Source organism: Vicugna pacos, chromosome 24 (assembly GCF_048564905.1).
Source record: "Vicugna pacos chromosome 24, VicPac4, whole genome shotgun sequence".
NCBI classification, from domain to species: domain Eukaryota; kingdom Metazoa; phylum Chordata; class Mammalia; order Artiodactyla; family Camelidae; genus Vicugna; species Vicugna pacos.
In genome coordinates, this window is record NC_133010.1 from 1812047 (window position 1) to 1834230 (window position 22184).

Genomic DNA, 22184 nt, shown 5'->3' on the forward strand with positions numbered 1-22184 from the left:
GTAGCAATGCAAGGTCTCTCCATTTTCCCCATGAGTGTGTCTGTGTTTTGCAGTCTTCTACTGCCAAGGAGTTCGATGGTGGTGGAATGTGGAATGACGCTTCCCTGGCCCTCTGTGTCATCTGCGTACACTGGGCACTTGCTGAGCTGTCCTAGTTGCTGTCTGGTCCTGGGGAGCTGGCCTGCACAGCTGTTGCTGAGACCTGTCTCATCAAATCCAGTGACTTTATTCCTTCCCTACTATACTCAGATTGATGGAATCATTTCACTGATCTGTTCCATGCTGAGGTGCAAGAAGTTCTGTGTGACTCTACCAGGCTCGGTCTTAGACATGCGATTTAGCAGTTCTGTGAGGGCTTCCTGATTCCTCTTGTTTTCTATGCAGGAAATGGTGCACATGTCCTATACATCTCGTCGTTTTGAGCTTTCCCCATGAGATTTCCACCTAAATCTTTATACCATGGATTGTTTTTGTTTCCTACAAAACTGAATGTTTAAAGCTCATAGGCAACAAACAGCTCTGTTATTCCTCATATTCTTTTGTAGCTTCTGTTCTCTGAGGAAATGATGTGTCTCTTAAGACAGCTTAAAACAGGGAGAAAGAGGCAAGAAATATGTGGGGGTAAAAAATCAATGATTATGTCAAAGATACTCCCTACCAAACTTCTTAATATCCTATGGAAAATGCTGATCTAAAGAACAGAGGGTTAACAACACATGAAGAAGAGTAGGTGTGTGATAGGAATGCTGTCTCAAGTTTTGAGTATCATGTGTGGTTGATGACAGTCATAGCCCTTAGGAAGTGATGAGTAACTCACTGTCTTTGTGGTCCTTTGTGCAGTCCTCCCCTACGTGGACTCACGAAAAGCGTCTTGCTGTTGGGAAGTCTTCCTCCACCCTATGAGGAAGGCCGGGCTAGCCTGCTGAAGAGATGGGGATCCACCTAGAGCCAGCGCCAAGCAACAGACACGTGAGTCGGCCCCAGCTGCGCCGCCCGCTGGCCGCAGGTGCAGAAGTGACCTTAGTTGAGACCGCAGACTGCCCTGATGCGCCTCCACCAAGGGGTTAACATGGGCCATAAGCAAATAAAGTGGTTCTCTAATGCATTCTTAATAAATCGTGGTAAACATGCAGAGTAGAGGAGGAAAAAAAGTGAAACAATACGTGCGGAATAAAGATAGAAGAGAGGAAGGGTGAAATGTGATTAGGGCCATTTCTGTTCTTCGGGGACTTCTAAAATCGTGGACAGGCATGTGCGCAGACCCGTGGTAGATGGGCACTTGGCCTTGTACTGTCCTTGTGGATTTTTGAAAATGACTGCCACTGTCATTCTCATTGATTCACGGGGTTGTCCTGTTGTCAATGATGAATTCAAAACAGTTATCTTAGTAAAGCACATTCTCAGGTACTAGACTCAACTAAATTCCTGATAAAATAGATTTTCCTAAAGATTTCCTGAAAGCAGTGAGATAAATGTCTTAAAACCAAAAAATGTCAAAACTGCAAAGCGATTGGGAGAGGCTTATAGCTCAGTGGTTCAGTGCGTGCTTACTGCCCATGAGGTCCTGGGTTCAAACCCTAGTAACATTAACATTAACATCAAGCCCATTAACATAAAAAACAAACAAATGTAATTACCTGCCCCCCCCAATTCAAAGAGTCTCATGACCTGTGTCCCCAGGTTCTGAATCTAATCTCATCCTTATGAAATGCACTGCTGCCAATTAGCTGATGACCTAGGCTCAGACAGTCCTAGCTCAGAATTCTCAGAGGAACTTCTGCTGGCTCCAGCAATTGGTTTTTTACATATTTAGTTTACATCCATGATTGATTTTGGCAGTAGTCCTAAAATTTAGATGTTGTCTTTATTCCCATTTTAGAGATGAGGGAACTGAAAGCGAGCTAAAATAACTGGCCACAGTTAACACAGCTGGTGAACAGGGGCCCAGGAGCTAGCATCTGGAAAGGTGGTTTCACATCAAACCAGGTCCTGTTTTTCCTCATTGATGCAGGTTCTTTTCAACCTGTTTCAAAGGCACTGGAAACCTGTGGTACCTTAGGTACCATTAAGCAGGAAAACGGGATGGGGAACAAACAAGGCAGTGCTCTGGGCCCCTCACTCTAGTTTCAGCCTGAGCACATCTGATATATATGAGTCCCATTTAAAGTTTTGTTTGGAAAAATTTCCAAACACTGTATTATACCGTGATATCTCCTGATGCTGTACTAGCAACTTCCTGAAGCCAGACCTGCCTGATCCTTTCTTTGGTCTCACGACAGTATGAAACCCACCCTGACCTGGAGCAGATGGAAATCATTGCTCTTGGGATGTAATCTGGGCTCCAGAACTGCACTGTGTGAGCGTCTCCCATGAGCCCTGGCAGCCTTGCTGCCTTTCTCACCAAAGCCAGTTACATGGTTCTCACACCCTGCAGCCTCCTCCCTGTCACTAGTGACGTCACCTTCGTCAGGAATGACAGCGCGCTCTCCCCAGAGGGAAGGGACGTCTTCTCCCCAAAGCTGGAGGCAGTTTTCGAGGAGAAACTGTACCAGCGAAATCTGAAACACATAAGGGCAAAACGGGGTGTTCTTTTCCATATGGCATAGTTACAAATCATTTCATATCTAACTAACTCTTGCATCTAAACACTGTAAGAGAATTCTGAGAAAAATTCAGAGTTGATTAAAAAATGAGTCTACAGATCGGTTTTCTGTAAGAAATAGTGATACTTTCAAGAGTACTTTGGGTACAGATTTTAAAACTTTTAATCAGTGGGTTAAAATTATAATTTGTCGCCTCGTTCAATAGCTAACATTTTTGTAATGACGATTAGAACTTTAAAACTAGGACAATTTTCAAGTGACCCATGAAGGATGCTTGAGGTGAATCTATGTATTGTCTTACTAAGTTTCATTTGTTGTTGTTTGATTTTCTCCAGTTTTATTGAGATAAATTGGCATGTAACAGCTTATGAAAATTAATAAAGCATCCAAAAGACAAAAACTTCAGAAATTTACTTCTGAAGTGAGGAAATATGTGAGAGTTGAGAAGCAGAGATTTCTGTGATTTTTTCTTGTGAAGGAAGGAAGCAGTGGAGAGGAGGCGTGTCTGTCTGACTGCACTGCCTCATCTCATGCTGGCTGTCGGGTTGAGCTTGGGGCAGGGTTGTGATCTGATTAGGCCTGTTGTGGCTCTGTTCGGATGTTCTGGAATCTTTTACTAGCCCCCTCACCCTGCAGTGGGGGTGACATAGGAGCCGAGTGTCCTTGTGAGGGACCACAGCTGGCAGAGGAAGGCCAGTGTGTGAGGAGCTGTGGGTGCTCATGTTGCCCAAGCCACTGAGATGTCTTAGCAGTGAGCAGAGGAGCTGGGTGGTGTCGTCATTATGTGATGATGAAACCATGGGACCTTCGCCGTAGTTCACACTCCCTCAGTGATTAGGCTGAGAGTTGAGCCTCGGCTGCCAGACCCCAAAGCTCAGGTTCTGTTCTGTCCCATCATCCTACTCTTATCACTCTGTGGTTGAGTGTCCTGGGTGGGAAAGCAGAAATGCCTCCACTGCTCTCAGTTTCCCACTTATCAACCCACCACCTCCCCTCACCCCACCAGGTCAGTGACTCTGCCCCTTCAGGGGAGCGTGTTTAAAATGTGCACTTGAAAAACCTGGTACATCACGGTTAGTACCTCAGGTTTCAGGTTCAAAGTGGGGACCGTGCCTCACAAGGCATGAAAATGAGAGGTCTCATTACCTTCTTTGTGAAATCCTCTTGTAATTGTGAGCCGGTGGCATTAGGTGGACCGAGACGCTTGGGGCTATACAGCGTGCTAAGTTATACGCCGTCATCTGGTTGAATGTGGAGTGTTGCTCAATGTTGTGGAGCACTCCAAAAAGGTGTCTCAGGTGGCTCTTGGCAGCTGGTCCAAAAGCCTACAGGCAGAAAAATGCACTTTTAAACAAAGCATGTCATTTTGCTTAGGAAGTGGAAATACAGAAACAGAGTACGTGATGGTAAACCATGCCCCCAGTCCTCTCTCGCAGAGTTCTAAGCATGAATGCACGCAAAAATGTTTCATTGATTTCAGTTTCTGGACGAGATACTAACTTCTGTGGTTGATTAAGTGTTTGAAAAATTAAGATCATAACAGCGGCAGATTGGTTCTCTAGCATCTCTGTTTTGGCCGGTGGATTTCATCTGCAGCAGTTCCGTGTCTTCAGCAGGTGTTAACTGGTCATGGAGTCCATATTAATAAGGATAAAAACAAGAATTCAGTAACAGCAGGAGTGCCTGCATCTGTTTTTCAAGTGGCTTCTGTGGGTAGCAAATGCAGCCCTTCGACACTGGTCATTACTTTAGTAGACAAAGCTGTAAAGTATAAGCTGATGTTTTCCTAAGAAGATGTTGGTTGTATTCTCGGGGTGTGACCGTCATTACCTCTGGGTTGCAGTTATTTTTCCCTCCGCATTCCCTTCATCAAGGACGCTAAGCCATTTGTCATGGAGACTGGTTGTAAAAATACCGCCTTCTATATTTTGAAGATAATCCTTCCGTAGATTAAATAAAAAAGATATATATTATTATGATAAATACATATTGGAGAAATAACAGAAAACATTAAGTTGAAAAATTCCGTTCAGGCCTCACTTCCTTCACAACAGCCAGTGTGTGACCCGGGCAGAGCTGGCTGTGACTGCAGACTCGCACACCCAGGAGGAGGAGCTTGGACTCTCTCCATCTAAAATCAGAAGCATCACAGCAGAGTCTGGACGGCAGTGAGCGTGATGAGAAAGCCCCCCCCCCCCACCAGCTGGGCCTTGCTCTCTGTGTCCGTGTCAGCACTAGTCCCAGCTGACAGGGTCTGGTGACCACCCACCCCGAATCCTGTGAGTGTCTGAGAAGCAACGTGCACACCCACGTTCCTTGTTGACTTCAGACAGTGCTTGCTCTTAATTCAAGGAAGAGCGGTTCTGAAATAGAACACACACCCCTCACACTCTTGCACACATATTACAAGAGAGCTGGGCTTTCTGACGTGAGGTGTGCCTGCTTCAAGGGGAAAAACTACTCATAATAGCTCAGTCTTCTTTTTGAAACGGTATAAAAGTTCAGTTTGCAGCCTTTTAAGCAGCAGGTGCTAAAAACATACCAAAATCCCCAGTGGATACCTGCATGTTCCCCCTTATAGTTCCTTGAATGGAACATATCCTCCCGAGTGTGTCACTTAAAATTTAGGTATATTGGAACTTCATACCTCTGAGTGTGAGGGCTAGAGGTACACAAATGGAAGCTACCTAAGGGGGGGCTTGGAAAATGTGTCACTTTAGAGGGCTGATGAATAAATTTTTTTTAAATTATAGTCGGAGACAGTAAGTCAATTTCTGTCCAATTTCTGGTGCACAAGCCTTAAATCATAGAAATGGGCCTACTAAAATTTATGAAGTAGTAATTTTTTCCCCCTGGTGAGCAAGGTGGTAATTGTGCCTATTTATGTATTTATTGATGGAGATTCTGGGGAGTGAACCCAGGACCTCATGCATGGTAAGCATTCACTCTACCACTGAGCTGTACCCTCCTCACCCCTGAAGTTGTCATGTTTTGTGCCAGACTGGGGAAAGTTTTGCATCACCTTGCTAGTTTCAAAGGCACGCCGTGCTTCTGCTGGTCTCGCTCCACAGCCCAAGGCTTCTCTTAATAGGAGCTTGTTCAGAAAATGCCTGTAGGCAACTATGATGGTTATAATGCGGTCGGTGTTCATGTGCTCCAGTCCTTACTGAGCTGCCTTGTGTGCCAGGCTCTCTCCTGCGCACTGCCGACGGAGCAGTGACAGCAGGGGACAGGGTCTCTGTCTTCTCATCCGTGTACTGTGTTCTTGGTGTGCAGCACCCTCTCTTGTCATTAGGGTTTTCCTCCATGTTCCCTCTGGAGTGACCCCAGTGTATTTGGAGGGAGGAAGCGCTCCGGCTTTGGCTGGTTTCGGGCGTCTGGGAGGAGACAGCAGGGCCTGTGCCTCATGTGCACAAACTCCCTGCGCTGGGAGTATGTGTCTCCTCCTTCCTGAACCCTGTGCTGTGGTGCCCATGGGCGAAGCTGCGTGCGGTGAAGCCTGAACATGACTGAAGCAGATATGCCAAGGGTGTTGCTGTTGGACCTCTGTCTACAGGCAGTTTAATGGCAAACTCAGTGTGGTGCTGATAAATACTAATTTCTGGTTTAGACCAACTCTCTGGTTATTTGACACATGGTATTATGAAGGCCAAGTTTGCAAAGTCTGATTCCCCATGAAGAGCAGTCAACTTTAGGAAGCAAGAACTTTAGGAGTGTCCAAGACGTGTACCCACGAGTAGCCAGCCTTTGCTAGTCTGTGCTTATAATGGGAAATAGACAAGAGCCTCACTCTAACTAGATGATCACATTCATTCCATGTGCCCTTACATATGGCAACACTCATCTTGCTCTTTGCACACCTAGTGTGTAGTATGATGGTGCGAGTGTGGTCGGGGTCAGCTCTAAGTCATTTCTGAACTGTTGCTATTTATCCCACAATCAAATTATGATCCAGCATTAATAGGGGACAAGGAAAGACCACATGTAGTGGAGTTTCTAAGATAATTATCATAACCTGTTTGTAGTCATTACTACATTGATAAACTTTTGTTTAGAGCTGCTAACAAATACCAAGATGGATTGATTATATTCTTTTTCTGTTCTGCGATTCCCTTTGTAGAAATGTAGCTGGATACCTGACTTAGCTGGATCATTTCAAAATCAGTGTATTTCTTCTATACATTCATTGTATTTTCAGAGTTCAAAATTACCTTTGACTGCTGCACCCACTTTAAAAGGCAGGTTCATGAAATGAGGCATGTGGTAGGAGCTGGTTACCATGGAACTGTAACCACAGGTGGTGGGTTAAACATGACAAACATGAACAAGGGAAGCCAAAGGTGGCAGAGGAGGGGAAAGGAGGCACACACGGTGCCAGCCTCCCTACACTAGCTTTCAAGTAAATGCATTAGGAGACGGGGGAAGGGAGGACGATGAAATGATCACAGATTTCGATGGCCTTTACTGAGCATGTTTTGATTCATTGTAAAGTAGATGTTTACTTACTTGATAACTTACATAAATATTTTCAAAAGCTTAATGTGAAATTTGTTTTGGAGACTTTGGCTGCATTAGGAAGGTGGTAAGGAAGTCCTCAAAGGCAGAAAGCTTGCTTTGGTACATTCTGTACAGGTGTGTGCTTTTTCATTTATTGTTTATTTTTGTATTTGCATGGATTGTTCAGGAGTGAAGATGGGGAGAGGGTTGTGATGAAGAAGGAAAGTATACCTAACATGGGACTTGTAACACCCAAAGTAGCTTCCTTAAATTTTGACTCTGTGCAGTGTTTTCCAGTTTTTCAGATCCTTCATTTATGGCACCTGTTCCTCTTGGGCAGTCATGATGAAGGATCCCCATAGAGCTTCAGAGTTCCTTTGTGTGCAGATAATGCTAGACGTTTCCCTACATTTAAGACGGATGCCAGCACCAGAATGGACTCATTCTCCATGTTCACTGTGTCCCCAGAGTTCAGCTTTTCCTTCAGGACTCTGCATGATATTTTACTCGCAGATTTGTTGAAGATGCGTTTCGTGAGTGGCCCTTTTTGATTTAGAATGGAAAGCATCTCTTAAAGGGAGGAAAAGAAACTACGTGGCATTTCATATCTCTCAGCCCACAGCACAGACTTCTCCTCTATTGGAGACACTTAGTGGGGGGGTGAGGGCCCAGTGCTGTAGCTGGAAGGACTAATGCCAATTTAGAATTTGTTTTCAGTGTCTCTACATGTATTTTCTACCCAGCAATCCATCTAACGTTCCTACGCTGTAACATTTTAAACACTTGTTTCATCAGATTTTCCTTTTCAGTGAATGTACACTGTGATGTCACACGTCTCTGCATTGAGGCCTTTGCAGAATCACCCTCTCCTTCCCCGGTCCTGTCTCATTTTTCCCCGATACAGATGCTTTTCCCCAAGTATGGACATCTTTGCCGCATTCATTTTCTGTGTGTTTATCCCCCTTTCGGTGACCGTGTACCCCAGTTCTGCTCCCTGTGTTCCTCGCCTCTTTTAAATCGGGCTCAAACCCCTCTCCTCGCCTCTGGGTGCATCCCCTGCCCATCAGTCTTTCCTGTCCTTCTGCTGTGTGGCTTGCAGCACAGACCGGTGACAGGTGTTGGAGTCAAGGAATCTGGAATCTGTTGTGCTTTTTATCTGAACTTGGGCACAGGACATACTTTACTGAGGACTTTTTACTCTTCCTTTTTGGGGATGATGATAATCACAGCTATTCTGTAAATTTGCTGCGAAAGATGCAAGGACTGGGGTGGCGGGTAACATGTAACTAATATGATACATTTCTTCATTTCTAGCGTGAAATTTCTGACATCTGGTGTAGTGCTCGGAGAAATAGTGGATGGTGAATAAACGTCAACCCTGACATTTCCGTATACGAATTGTGCAGAACACAAACCAAATTCTGTGACTTTCACTTGACACATTCTGTCAGGATTAAACAGTTCACATTTGCCGAAGAATGAGTCTTTTTTTGCTTAAACCCTCGGGTTGCAAATCAAACCTATGTAAGAGTTGAGTTGTGAGACTGAGTAGACTCAGATGGAGGAGGCTTGAGACTAGTGTGCAGTTCAGTTCAAGGAAGGAGACAAAGGGGGATGGTGAGGGTGACGGGGACTCGCAGTTTCATACACGCAGGGCCCATTGTAATGGATCTGAGCAAGTGGATGTGGGTCTTTGCTGAAACCAGTGGAATGGACAAGAGTAGTTTCTCGTGCTGTATGTGCTTTCTGACTCTGCAGTATTGAAATGAGATTTTATTCTCTGAAGTAATATTAACAAAACTTCTCCGCCAAAAGCAGGGGCTGTCTAAAGGCTTCTCCACTTGGGGATGGGTTTGGGTGAGAACACATGACCTCTGATCACTACCCTTGTCAGGAGGGCTACAGATCTAAAGGAGACCAACCAGAACTGGGGCAGGCAGCTTGTCCTCCTCGCACACGTCCCCCGGAGGAGCTCCAAAGAGCTGTGTTAGCTTTGCCGATGGCGGAGTTTGGCGCTGGTTGTCCTGCTGAGTGCTGGGGCGCCGCCAAAAGGCCCAGTTCCTCACAGAACTTCTGTTGGCTGTCTCGTGACCTGAATGTGATGAAGATGAGAGATTATTACTAGTAGTAGTTCAATTCATTGAAACTTATTCCCAGTATTTCCATTTTACAGCACGTTTCTTGTCACGGCTAGAAGGGACCGAAACTGAGCCCCTTGTTGTATAGAATTTCCCACAGGCTGACATTGGCTAATTGGATTCTTGTGGTGTTCATGTGTCCTTCTTCCCCGTGCCCTGCAAACTGCTAGTGAAGCCGAGAGGCTTGATCAGACTCCGGGGTGAGGGTCCCAGTGACAGCGCTTCCCGGACAGCGCTCTCTCCTGCCTCTTCCCTGCGTCGTGTGGGTCACTTAAGCTGTAGTTATACAAGGTTCCTGACAAGTATTGTCAGCGGATTCTAGTGTCAGATGTCACTGTAAAAGCTAAAAAGATTTGATATTCCCTAACAAGCAGTTAGGTCATCACCTACTTTCATAAGAGGTTTCTTCCCACTCTGAGATTTTCTGTTTGGCTTTCTGAGTAGCCAACGATGGTCAGCCTCCTCCCATCAAAAGGATCTGCCTTTTGTAACACAAGCTGCCTGACCCTAGAATCCTCGAGGCCACTTCAGGCTAAGGCCATAATAGAATCCAATTCAACTCCATGACTTTGCACCACTGGGGTTCTTCCAAGGCAGCTGCGTGTAAGTCATACAGTCATCTGACCACCTCTTGTGAGGGTCGGAGATTCTGGACCAAACACTGGGATAAGTACAGTGTGTTCCCAGGCTGGAAGAAGCTCGTGTTTTATTAAGACATACAGTAGTGGACACACACAGTTTTATGTAGGAAGAGCTCCTGGCACACAGAGAAGGACAGTCAGCCTGGAGGAATGGAAACAAACACAAAAACCCAACCTTCCTAGACATGAGTTGGGTCTTGATTTCAGACCTTTAGGGTTTCTCTGAGCTTGATCTTCTGTAGGTACTGGGTGCTCACCTGTACTGTCTGCACCCCCACATGGAGAAGCAGCTCTAGGCATGAGTTTGGTGTCAGGAGCAGAGATGTGAGCCAAGAGAAGACACCTGAGGAAGGGAAGGGGCTCACCTCTCCGCTGCTGGCTCCTGGCTGGGTGCCTGGGCTTCAGGACGAATTGGCCTTGAATCTCTGGGGACCTCTTCTCCAAGAGGATGGCCTCCAGGAGGGCAGAAGGAGAGGTGGAGTCCTCCAGTCCCTGTGGCAGGAGCGCAGTAGCTGGAAGATGGCTGATTTTAATGCCGTGTGGATGTTCATGGCCTGTGTGGAGATAAAGTAAATATAGATTCAGGCTGCTGGCGATGGGTGTGGTCAGACCCACCTTACCATGAGCGTGGGCACCACACTGATGTGGCTGCCGTTCTTGTAGGGGTTCTGGGCAAAGAGGTCTGTGCCTCCTGAATGAGCGTGAAGTGGGCTGACCTGAAGGACCCCCTGCAAAACCAAGGTGCCGAAACAAAAGAGTTTGAAGAGTAAAGAGAAAACTCTTCTCAGACACGGTGCTTTACTTGGAATGTGTAGCTGTGTCAGTGCATTGCACAGCGTTGACTTGCCCTGTGTTTCCCTCTGAGGGTGTTGACAGCCTCCTAGTTTCTGCCCTGACAGCCGCACTAGATCTGCACGTCTTAGGCAAGTTGCTGGCCTTACATCCCTGCTTTTAACTGCTTACCCCTACTTAGTCTCGTAAGGGCCAAACTAATGCATCAATAATCATTGGTGCTTAATGTTCTTTACAAAATGGGACTGTGTGTGTTAGGGATTGCTGTGTTCTCTGTTGTCTCACGCATGTCAACTTAACAAACAGATTTTTCGTTTTGTCAGCTCAGTAGCCAGAGCTGCTCAACAGCAGCAGGGAGGTTTGTCTCTTAGTTTCCCTCCCACTGCTGCCTTCCCCTCAAGGGGTCCTGCCGGGGAAGGATTAGACATGAGGCTGCACGTTGTTGGAAACGCAAAAGCAAAGTGCAAGTCAGTGTTTACAGAATGGAGAACTTCCCAGTAAGTCACTGGGTGCTGCCAAGTGATTTGTTTTGCTTGTTCGTGCTTTAATTTCTTAGGCTCCATAGAATTCTCAAGGCCCCTGTGCGTTGATGTGGATTTCATTTTTAAAGAATAGAATGAATGTTCCTTGTCTTTGATTTCAGATTTATTATTGAATGTAACATGAGGAGCTCTTGCCTTTGCTTTTCATGTGGTGCAGATGCAAGTTCAGTGCTCTGTTCAGAACAAAAGTCATAGTGACTTGCAACTGTTAATAGAAAGGAAGCTTCCGTGAGATCAATAAAATACAACCAACAGACCAGCATTGAGAATTCGGAGTGTGTACAAAAGGCCTGCGGAGTGACTGCTGAGGTGTCATCAGGAATGACAGGCTCTTAGGGATTCTTAGAGCAGCCGTGCTGTGCGAAGCCGTCCTCAGGCTGCAAGTTGGCATCTACATGATTCTATGTAATTAATGCCTTTTATTTAAATATACCTCAGTATTCAGTTTTTTTTACTTTATTGCTGACCAACATTTACAAAGATATCAACATTAAAAAGAATCATGAATAGTGGAGGGGGCTTTAGTCCTCAGCTATGTGCTTGGTGACCCCATATAGTCTAAGACTAGGAATGTACACTTCATAGGAAAAGCTTGGTTGTTTGGATTTTCCAGATCATTTGAAAATGTTCTTGAGATCACTAGAAAAAGAGTAATAGCCCCATAGGATTTTTAAATGCATTAAAAAAAAAAAAAAGGAAGAAAGACACTGCTTGTAAGATGGAGGGCTCTAGGTTTTCTAGCAGGAGTCGCTGTTCCGTTACTGTATTGCAGGGTCTGTTGCAGATCCTGCCCTTCCCCTTGTTTTAATCCCTCTATTTTCATGGACCACACTGCACAGATTTCCTGATCCAAGGATAGGTATCATTATTTGAGCTCATTTGCTCTAGTAACTGTTTTAGGGGAAGTGTGATGTATTTATAAAAAGCTCAAGAGGAATGCTGGTCAAGTCAGCTGGAGAAACGGCCAAGTGCAGGTGGTTCGGGCCATGAAGGCTTGAAGAGTCTGAGTGTGGTTATGTCATTTTTTTTTTCTGATGCTGAGAGAAGTTTTGGGCATGGAGCAGGTGTTAACTAAATACTGGATTCAGAGGCATGGCTGGATCTTAGAAGATTCTCATAAAGTAGAGGCTACTCAGTGGTTGGGAAGTGGAACAGAGAACTTGAAGACTGGAATATGGAAAATAATGTGTGAGGGAAAGATACTCCGATTTGTGTTGTTTCCTTGCCTATGTAATGAAGGAAGGAAATGAGTAGGTAAGTTAATAAAGTTTTCCAAGATAGCTCTGTTTGTCAAGGAAAATAGTGAAGAAAAATTCACTTTCTCTCTCCAACTAGACTATAAGCTGGAGAATGGAGAGATGTTAATATCCATGCTGGTAGAGCAAGTGCCTGGGGTTGTCAAGTAAATGTAGAATGAGTATCGCATGAGAGTTTCATTGTTGAGGGTATTTTAGCTTTAGACTGATTAACTGTCACTTTGAGAGTTTAGGGTTACAGTTTTTTCTGCAATCAGCCCACCTTAGGTGTCCCTGACACTTACCAGTGAGTGGGTATGAGGCCTTTTTCTTGCCAGCAGTCACCCACAGCTGGTAGTCTTTCTCAGAGCCCTTGGAGACAGAAAAGAACTATGCGTCACTGCAGATCTTTCCCAGTAGGTACTTGAGCACTTTCCTTCAGCGCTTATATATTTCCAAAAAGAAAGAATTTGGGCCCGTAGAAATGGTATCTCATCCAGGGGAGTGGAACAGGTTTTGAGTTAACAGTCCTGATACCAGTAATAACTCCTGGTCCTTCTTGCAGCCTCCAACAGGCCAAGTGAGCTTTTTGTCCCTTTTGATAAAGGCTGAGGATCTAGGGAACCAGAGTGTGAACGGCCCTGTCCTTTGTGGGTGGTCCATGACATAAGAAAATCACGGCAGTGCCCCTTCGCTGTGGAGGGAAAGTCTAATCTCGAGAGTCTTCCTTTTTACTGTCTCCAGACTCCTTTGAGAATGTTGGCCTTTCCTGTAAATGCCCCTGCCGAGACAAGCATGTTGTCCAGAGCCACGTACTCTGCCATTCTGTTCTTGTGCAAGAAATACTTGAAGGCAGCGTCGGCTGGGCAGCTGTGAGCGAAAGGAGGGAAGTGCCCAAGAGGCCTTGAGACGGGAGAGAAAAGTCAGCCCAGGGGCTTTGGTGCCGTCCAGCCCCACGCCAGGGGGACGGGGGACAAGGACTCTGACCTAGAGCACAAGTGAGACGCAGAAAACACTCTCTCCCAGCAGAATGACTGCCTAGAAATGCTAGAAGTGCCATTTGAAACAAGTCTAAATCATAAGGGCTGCTGCATTATTGTTAAGAGTCCTCCAGGGGAACATAAAGCAAAACATGCGTGAAAGGGTGTTGGTCGCAGGTCCTGTGCTTGTCATGTCACAGTAACGGGATGTTTTCCCATTTACAGAGAATTGTATGTAAGCAGATGTGTTTACTTCAATTCTGTCCATCTGAATGTCAGCCCCCCCTGCCGTTTTTCCCTTGCGCAACTTCATCCTCTAGTATAGCCATGTCTTTCACCAGAAAAATTTTACAAGTGACAGCAGACCTAGCAAAACATAAAGGAGCAGGCACTGGAAGGCAAGACAAGGTGAAAGCAGTGTGTACACACACGTCCCCAGATCCATGGTCTCAGTTCACAACTTGTCTCCTTTACCAGCTGACAAGAGGCATTAACCATCTCCTCCTCAAGACCTGCCTCAAGGGGATGTTGCTTCTAGCCGGCAATCTTCATGTCAAACTTTACAGGAAAGCACCTCATTTAGGATTTATCATAGCAAGATTGAGTCCTCAGGTGAGAATCAGGATAAATGCGGATTGGAGTGGAGGTGTAGAGACGAAGATACAGAAAGAACCGTCCAGTGGAGTAGGAACTATCTGGACTCATACACATGTTTTCCCATCTGATATGTAATGTGTACAGTAAAGAGGGTGGTACTAGTTCTCTAAAGTTACCGCCCGCATTCGTTATGCTGTCACTTTAAACTCGCACAGAATTTTAACGGGGATACAAGACTAACACTACTGTACAGGCTGATAATCTAGTTCTGCTGCTTTCAATTTCTAAATTCAGGGGGACTGAATATGAGTTGCCTGTTTGTAATAGTCTGCTGTCTCATGATGGGAGGTACACCATACACACAGACACACACACACACACACACACACCTCTCAAAAATAAACTTGGTTTCTAACTAAAAAGAACTTGCAGGTAACTTACAGTGATTCCTAGCTTGGAGAGTGACAGGTTGATGACATCATTCACGGTGTGTGTATTCAATATTCTTATTGTTATAGACTGTTTAAAAAAATGAGAAACATTGCTCTAAATTTAAAAAAATTAAAACAGGTGAGTAAATAATTACTGTAAAATTATGATCCATATTCTACAGGCAGTGACACAGTGCAGCACATGTAAAGCCCAGCCCCCTAATTACAACTGACGTTCATTTGTTTCTATAACACGAACTTAGTTAACAGCATTTCAGTAAAATAGGTGTTTCTTTGAAAGGATTTGTGGTGCACAAAATATAACAGCTTAAGCTAGAAAGAAAGGCTGAGAATTCCAAGAGGGCACACGGGCTGGTCCGCAGCACATCAGCTGGTTCAGCTAATGACACAGTGAGGACGTGAATGGTCAGTGTTAAATTTGTAAGTCATAGCTGTCTGGCTGTTACTTGAGGGAATACCCTTAAGTGTTTAAGGATAACAGGCCATGGTGTGTATACGAGCCTCAGAAATACTTAGACACATACACGTACAGAGGGTAATAGAGGGGACAGCATGGAATCAAGCAAAACGTTACTAAATAGGTGCGTCTAGGTAAAGGGTATTTGGGGTGGTCTTTGTATTATTTTTATTTTTGTGACTTCTCTGCAAGTTTTCAGTTATTCTAGATATTATATCACAGAAAAAATAAAAACTGGAAACAACCCAAACTACAATTATATAAGTGGTGGTACAGTTAGAAGACCATGTTTAATACCAATAGGAAATACCTGTTTGTGAAAATCACTGTATTACAAGCCAGTGTAAATGCTGTTAGAAGGACCCGGAGACATAGTATGGACACTTTACAGACACTGTTCTTCCCATGCTTAAGCACTCTCTCTGGTGGGTTCTTCTTGCTTCATATTGCCTAGGACTCACTTTTTGTATATGCAAGGACACATTTTCCCAGGAAAATCCATGTTACCATGTAGTACTTTCTAAATACTCTCTCTGTCTCCCTCCCCTTTCTTACTTTGTCCCTTCCATTCCCCCGTCCTCTCTTTCTCTGTTTCTCTATCCCTTTGATTTTACTAAGTCAGGGACCTGGAATTTAAGTTAATGATCCTGAAAACACTTAGACAGGCACAGTTGTTGATGTCCTCGGTAAAGATTTTGAGGGGAATGCTTTTTGGCTGCTCCTTCTCCTTGGCCAGATAGATGTACCTAAAGCGGAGTCAGTGAATTAACTCTTAGCTTGTTTCAAGTCAATGTATGTTGCTAATCCTTGAAGTATACTTTGTTATTTTGAAAAGAGTATGGAAAGATTCAGCAGAATCAAATCAGGGGCTGGAAGAAAAGATGCAGAAATATTTCAGGAAAATCAGATATGACCCAGAAAAGAACAGGTTGCTCTGTCATGTAAGATTTGGGCAGCAGATGCAGTCCTCAGAGGTTTTCCTGTGTAGATCGGAGGGACCCCGGCACATTCCTGGTTTCAGGGGGAGGAAAGCGCAGTTGCTTTGAGAATCAGGACAGTATGTAGGCTTGATTTCTGGGAATTCAGTATATACGTTGAGAATCGTGTTAGTGCCAAGCATTAGGACGGAGAGACGGGAAAGAGGAGAGTGATGACCAGAAGGAGCAAAGAAGCAAAACATGCATGTGAGGGAGAGCGCGTCAGTTAACAGGAGCGGCCAGGGCAGAGCTCCAGGTGTCTGAGGACAGTGTAACAGTTCCCACCAAGGAGAGGAAAGAGAGTGTGGGGGGTCCTGCCTGGAAGGGATTTGCACTTTTTCCTCATGGATAAAAGATGTACAATACGTGTACTGACAAAGTACCTCTCAAGGAAGGCGCGCCATCTGTCCCTTCTTTCTGAAGAACTGCAATGTTAAACATTGGGAGAAAGAAATTAAACTACATAAAACACTTGTACTAACATGTTCAACACTGTTCCAGATAAATATATCAGCGTCCCGTGGTTACTGATGGGGCTGCATGTGTAAGTGTTATCCTTCTCATAACTGGGCTTGTGATGGGCCCTGCTCTTTTATAAGCAGTGTTACAGCGATGGGAAGTAGGTCTTAAAGTGAAAGAGCAGTTGGTTTGGAATCTTAACACCGAAGTGCAGCTCTGTATGATGCAAGCTGTGTCATCGTGGGCGAGTCACTTAACCACTCTGAGCTTCAAGTTCCGACACTGAAAAAGGGTTAATCATACCCCAGAGTGTTCCCTCAGCTGGACGTGCTGTTTACAAATAAAGAGCTGTACTATTTGAGTTAAATCATACTTAAGAATTGGCTTTTGAATGAAACTCTGTTGTCCCCAAAACAAAAGGATCTTTTTAGGAAAAAACCCTACCATTATTGTGTTCCTTGATGCGTATAGCATCTAGCCAGTTGTAATTCATTAAATTAGTGCTTCATGATTATAACCCTCTGATCAAGATCAATGTGCCTATTGCTAAATTATTAAAGATTCATATTGTCTCTTCTACAGTCTCTGCAGCATTTAATCTCCAAAGCTGAAATGCTTTAACATCCATTGCCACTTGGATTTACCACTTACTAGGCTTTTATTTATTGTCATAAATTACATGTAGCATCAGATTGCCCATTCATGACCTTCAGTACATTAACAGTGTTGTGCAGCCATCACTATGATCTCATTCTGGAATGTTTTCATCACCCAAAAGCAAAAAAAACCTCTTGTGTCCATTAAGCACTGACTTCTGATTCCACCCCCATCCTCAGCCTCCACCCCGCCTTTTGTTTATCCATTCCTCAGTAAACACTTAGGTCGTTTCTACTTTTTTTTTTTTTTTCTTGGCTACTATGGATAATGCTGCTCTGAACATTTCTGTATAAATTTTTGTGTGGATGTATGTTTTTATTTCTCGTGGCTGTTGTAAAGGGGCTGCCACATGTTTTCTTCCTACCAGTAGCACTGCTCCTGCCTTCCCTATCACCATGTCAGGACCCGATTCATCAGGAAAGTAGAATGCCCACTGACCTCCCCACCCCGCATATATCCATGGACACAGCTTGTAATTACTCAGGCCAGTCTGCAGAAGAGTAAAACAGCAAATAGCCAGGCACTAGGTGCCAGGCAGAGTTACTGCTTTATATGTGTTTATGCAGCCTTTGAACCAGTATAACGTGTGAACTTGACTTCTACATTTTCCCCGTCACTAGAAAAAATGTTTCTTGGACACTTCCTTACCAAACCTTTGTATATTCCCAAGTGAAACTGCTTCCTTTCACCTGCAACGTGGAAAAGGTATTAAACAATAGCAACCATTAATTTTTAGAGAAGTAATTCATTGAAAGAAAATATGTAGAGAATGATACAAATACATGATTCTTCCCAAACAGCTTTGGGAATTTTCTTGAAGTCAACAGCTGCAGTCTTGAATTTCACAAATTAACAGCATGGTAACATTTCAGTTGTCTTATGTTTATGATGATAGGTGAGATTTTGGTAGCATGGGGTGAAGAGGACAAGACAGAAGAGTTGAGTGCGTGTGATGCACACTCTGTGTGCATAAGGAGAATGAGATTTGGCCTGTGGTTGTTCCAGGTGGCAGATGTGAAAGTTCCATCACCCCTGTGAACCGAGAAATGTTGACTCAGGATGGCCACGTTCCCCATCCTCAGTCCAACCAAGAATGTGTCTTGGTTAACTGACCTGCCCTCCATGGAATCACACCTTTGTTTTAAGATTGTCACCTGTCTGTAGACACCAAAGAAGACAGTCCGTGCACAGCAATTAGGACAATCTAATACTTGATGATTCATTTCATTTCTATAATTAAATCCTGTCTTTAAAGGAATTAGCTTGGGAGTGCAAAGGCAATTTTCCAAATATAATTCGACTACTCGATAGTACTTGCTCAAGAAAGATATTCTGGGGATTTAGAAACAGAGGTGCTCTCTGGGCATCGGGGACAGGCTGTGAGAGAGGGCCCTGGAGACCTGACGTCGTCATCCTCCTTCCACTTACAGGAACACCACAGACACGTGAGCTGCCGCTCCCCAAGGGGCTCCTATAACCCACTTGAAAAACCACAGATCAAAACTAAAGGAAAGTCCTCCAGTAGTTCCCCCTACTTACCATCAATTGCACATAAAAGCCTTTTTGAGGGGTGCGGTACATGGCATACAAGTGTCATCATGGGAGTTCAGAGCATGAGTCACTGACTTAATACATAATAAACTGTATTCCTTTTTAACTCATGTAATAGACAGGACCAAGCTATAGGTCTTACTTAAAGGTGGCCACAAAGTTCACCGTGGGCCAACCCAAGACAAAAGACTTAGGTGCATTGATGGCTTCTCCTGCTTTGTTTGTGCAGTCGCCAGTCCACATGTTGTTCAGTGGGATTTCGTATTTGATCTTAAAGTTCCGTTTGTACCTGCGAAGGTAACCAGATAAGACTTCTGTTAGTTTGTTTCTTAAACGTAATGGAGCCACTGTGTTCATGCTGAAATGCTTGCCTCGCTGCTCTAGGCAAAGCATGGCTCCTTTATCTCTTTGACCCTCTGTGCACAGCACAGGGAATGGTTAGATAGGCCTTTGCCAAGTGTGTGTTGAACAGAGGCTGGTCCAGGAAGGCCCTGAAAATACTTCGATGGTAGCAAATAGGCATTTTCTGAATGATGGGAATTGAGAATGGACCATGGTTTATATTGTAGAGATCAGAGAACCGTTAAGTCATTTATTGTTATATTTGTTATTATATATGTAATTTTTATAATTGTTATAATTAACTTTTCATTCATTCATGTCTTTCTTCAAAAAGTGTTGGGGGGACTGAACTGACTGTTTCTGCCTATTCCCTTTTGACTTCTGACATCAAATGACCATATCTGTTGGTTAATTCACACATGTAATGCTCACGTAGGCCTAGGGTGTAATCATAGCTCCACGTCCTGTGAGGGATGCCCAGAGAACTTGGGCCTGGCGCTCTGGAAAGCCCTGCTATTCAGAACCACATATAGAAATACTCAAGGTTAAATGAGCTCAGAGACCCTCATGTGCAGGAATTTCTATGACTCCTCCGATACACGGAACAGTTAAGCTACAGCTCTTCAGTGGGGTTTGTGGAATGAAAATAATTTCTCAGGAAGCCCACCTGAAAGGTCTAGATACAAAGCTCAGGGCGCCATGAGTGTAAATATGATGGAAACTCACCTTCTGATACAAGATGTTCTTTTGCTACTTTCTGTTTCATCAGTTTTACTCTATGTCTGCGTGTTTGAAGATTTTTATGAAACACAACTGTCAGATAAAATTATGTTTCTAGATTAACTGTGAAGTCATTATCAAGATAAAAATATGTGGTGGTGGGAATGATAGATACATATCTGCTAGATTTTACATTCTACATTCTTCTTCTAATGTAGGCGTCTATGTGTATAGACTCTCAAGGTACCATGTGGGAACTTTCAGATATACTGACCTGGAAAAACTTACTTCCGTAATTCTCTCCTTAGTTCAATAAGGTACCAAGATTATGCACTCTCTTGAACCTAAACCAAGAAGTTATCCAAAAACCCAGAGCATGGCTTCACAAATGACTCTTCTGTAACACTGAGCACTTACCATATGCCAAGCACTGTTGTAGATATTTTATAAACGTTATTTCACTTAATTGCCAAACAACCACACCATATAGTCATTATTTGCCCCATTGTATAGGTGAGGGAACTCTCAGAGAGGCTAAGTAAATAACCAAAAGCAACAAAAAAGGGGTTGGAACCCAGACAGCCTAACTCAGGAGCCTGTTCTGACAACCACTTGGCATCCATGGGTGTTGTCCTGTAGTTCCCTGAAGTACCCACCTCCACCTCTTCCCTCTTTTCCCAGAGCCACTAGGTTTTCTGATGGGACTGTTCTTTGATTTGGGGAGTGAGATGATAAATCTCATGACATTGTATCAAAAAAGCCAGATGTTAGCATGGAAATATTTTAAATGTATCACAAGGAAGCTTTCTGGTCTAGGGGATTCTCCTAGGGCCCGACTGTTTCTTCACATCTAGTCACCTGCTCTGAGATTTTCTCAGTAGGAATTAGAGGATGAATCTTATGTTAAGTGGCTCAGGAAGAGAAGGGTGAAGAGGACTCAAGTTTCCATTTCTATCTTGTGTCCCCTGTTACGATGTATTAACAAGACAGGTGCCCCTCCCTTCTCCTGCCCCTTAACCTTGATACCAGAGGGTGAGCCCTGTGAGCTGTGGGGTTTATAAGGTCCTAGGAAGCTTCCCCTTTCTAAGGTAGAGGTGTTCCCTGAGATGCTTGGAAGCTGGGGTCGGGAAGTATTCTATAAGTATCTGTCCTTTCACTGCTAAGTTTTCAGTAACCTTCATCTTTAGAGTTAGATAAAATGTGTCTTTCATTGTCTCTGTATTCTTTACTAACTAAATTTGAGGATAGTGATGTGTAAAGATGGGGTCCGCTCTGTGCAGTCCCCATTTGCAAGTTCTTCATGGGCCTCTACTAGTATTAATATCTTTACGTTTATCATGGAGATCCTGTTTCAAAAACTAAACTACTTGTTCGGTAGAAAATAACTGACTGAGCATTCTAGTGAGTATCAGAAGTGATACTGAAGGCTGTATCTGGCTGCAAGTCTTGAGAACAGAAGTGTCTAATGTATGTAGTAGGAAAACGATGACAAAAACCTCAAAAGAATTTTCACGGAATTTTAGCATCTCACACAACTGGAGAAACATTTGTGAAGAAAGAAACGTTGAAGCCCCCTTTATTATTACACACAAACTGAAATTTACTTCTTACGACCAAGTACAAACGTAGCAGTTAGTCAGCTATTCCATTTGTGCTGGTTTCTGAAGTAGAAATCCCAAGATGACCTAGTTTCCAGCTGAACTGCAGGTGAGCTGAGGAAGAATGGAAGTTTAGTTCCCCTCACCCACCCTTCTTATGGCTAATTGGAAAAACTAGGTGGTAAACTCAGATTATTAAGTTGAACAGCATAAATACAACTTTATGATTATTGGGAGAGCATAGTATGTGTGTACTTGGTGTTCGAGATCAATAGTTCATCCCTGTACAGGAACAGTTTCCTCTTCTCCTTCCTCCAGCCTGTTTGGAGCTTGGCCGGGCCGAACATGATCACAGTACTATTGGGTGCCTTCATACGGTGACGCATTGTCCCTGTGGGCGTCCACCGCAGTAGAAGGGCTTTCCCTGCAAAACATCAGACACCACAGAACAGCAAGTCATTGGTCCCATATCTGATGGAGTTTATGTTAAATGTCAAGGTGGACACTAAAAATTAGCCTCAATCTCCCAAACAGGGCTCCACAGTTCCAAATCAGGAGTTAGTAAGTTACAGAAAGCGATTGAAAGAAATGAGGTCGCTTAGGGGGTTGATGTGGATGGAAAACAGTTTCAGGAACAAAGTGCCAAGGCATGGCGCTCTTAGAGGTGGGGAAGAGGAGAAAAGAGCGAAGTTGATTCGTGAACTGGAAGAGGAACAGAGACTTAAGAGTGTATTACAAGAAGGTAAAAAACTAGTCAAAACCTAGGAAAACCCAAATAGGATAACTTTTGGCCTAACATAGATAAAGTTATTTGAAGATTACAGAGAAGTAATTACAGTTTGGTTTCCTTTCAACACAAAAGTTTAAATAACTGAGGATTCTGGTAAATTGTAATGTAAATCAATATTTAGATTTTTGGAAAACATTCTCAAAGTTCAACAAATGA

General features: G+C 43.9%; 2 protein-coding genes across 20 annotated transcripts in view; one reads left to right on the forward strand and one right to left on the reverse strand.

The window, feature by feature from the left end:
* Positions 1-22184, forward strand: part of LOC116279247 (uncharacterized) — a 233477-nt gene that overhangs the window by 59094 nt on the left and 152199 nt on the right. For 9 of the 15 annotated variants that reach the window (XR_012063780.1, XR_012063775.1, XR_012063777.1 and 6 more), the window contains exon 6: positions 841-969. The gene's annotated coding sequence lies outside the window, so the exon portion shown is untranslated. Of the gene's footprint in view, positions 1-840; positions 3038-8414; positions 8580-22184 lie in introns of those variants that run through there. The other 6 variants (XR_012063779.1, XR_012063774.1, XR_012063786.1 and 3 more) reach the window with 2 other exon arrangements.
* Positions 8716-22184, reverse strand: part of LOC140685366 (AT-rich interactive domain-containing protein 4B-like) — a 99088-nt gene continuing 85619 nt past the window's right edge. For 2 of the 5 annotated variants that reach the window (XR_012063793.1, XR_012063792.1), the window contains exons 6-10: positions 21494-21662; positions 14467-18867; positions 12754-12820; positions 10245-10433; positions 8716-9192 (exon numbers count right to left, since the gene is read on the reverse strand). The gene's annotated coding sequence lies outside the window, so the exon portion shown is untranslated. Of the gene's footprint in view, positions 9193-9889; positions 10434-12753; positions 12821-14466; positions 18868-21493; positions 21663-22184 lie in introns of those variants that run through there. The other 3 variants (XR_012063790.1, XR_012063791.1, XR_012063789.1) reach the window with 3 other exon arrangements.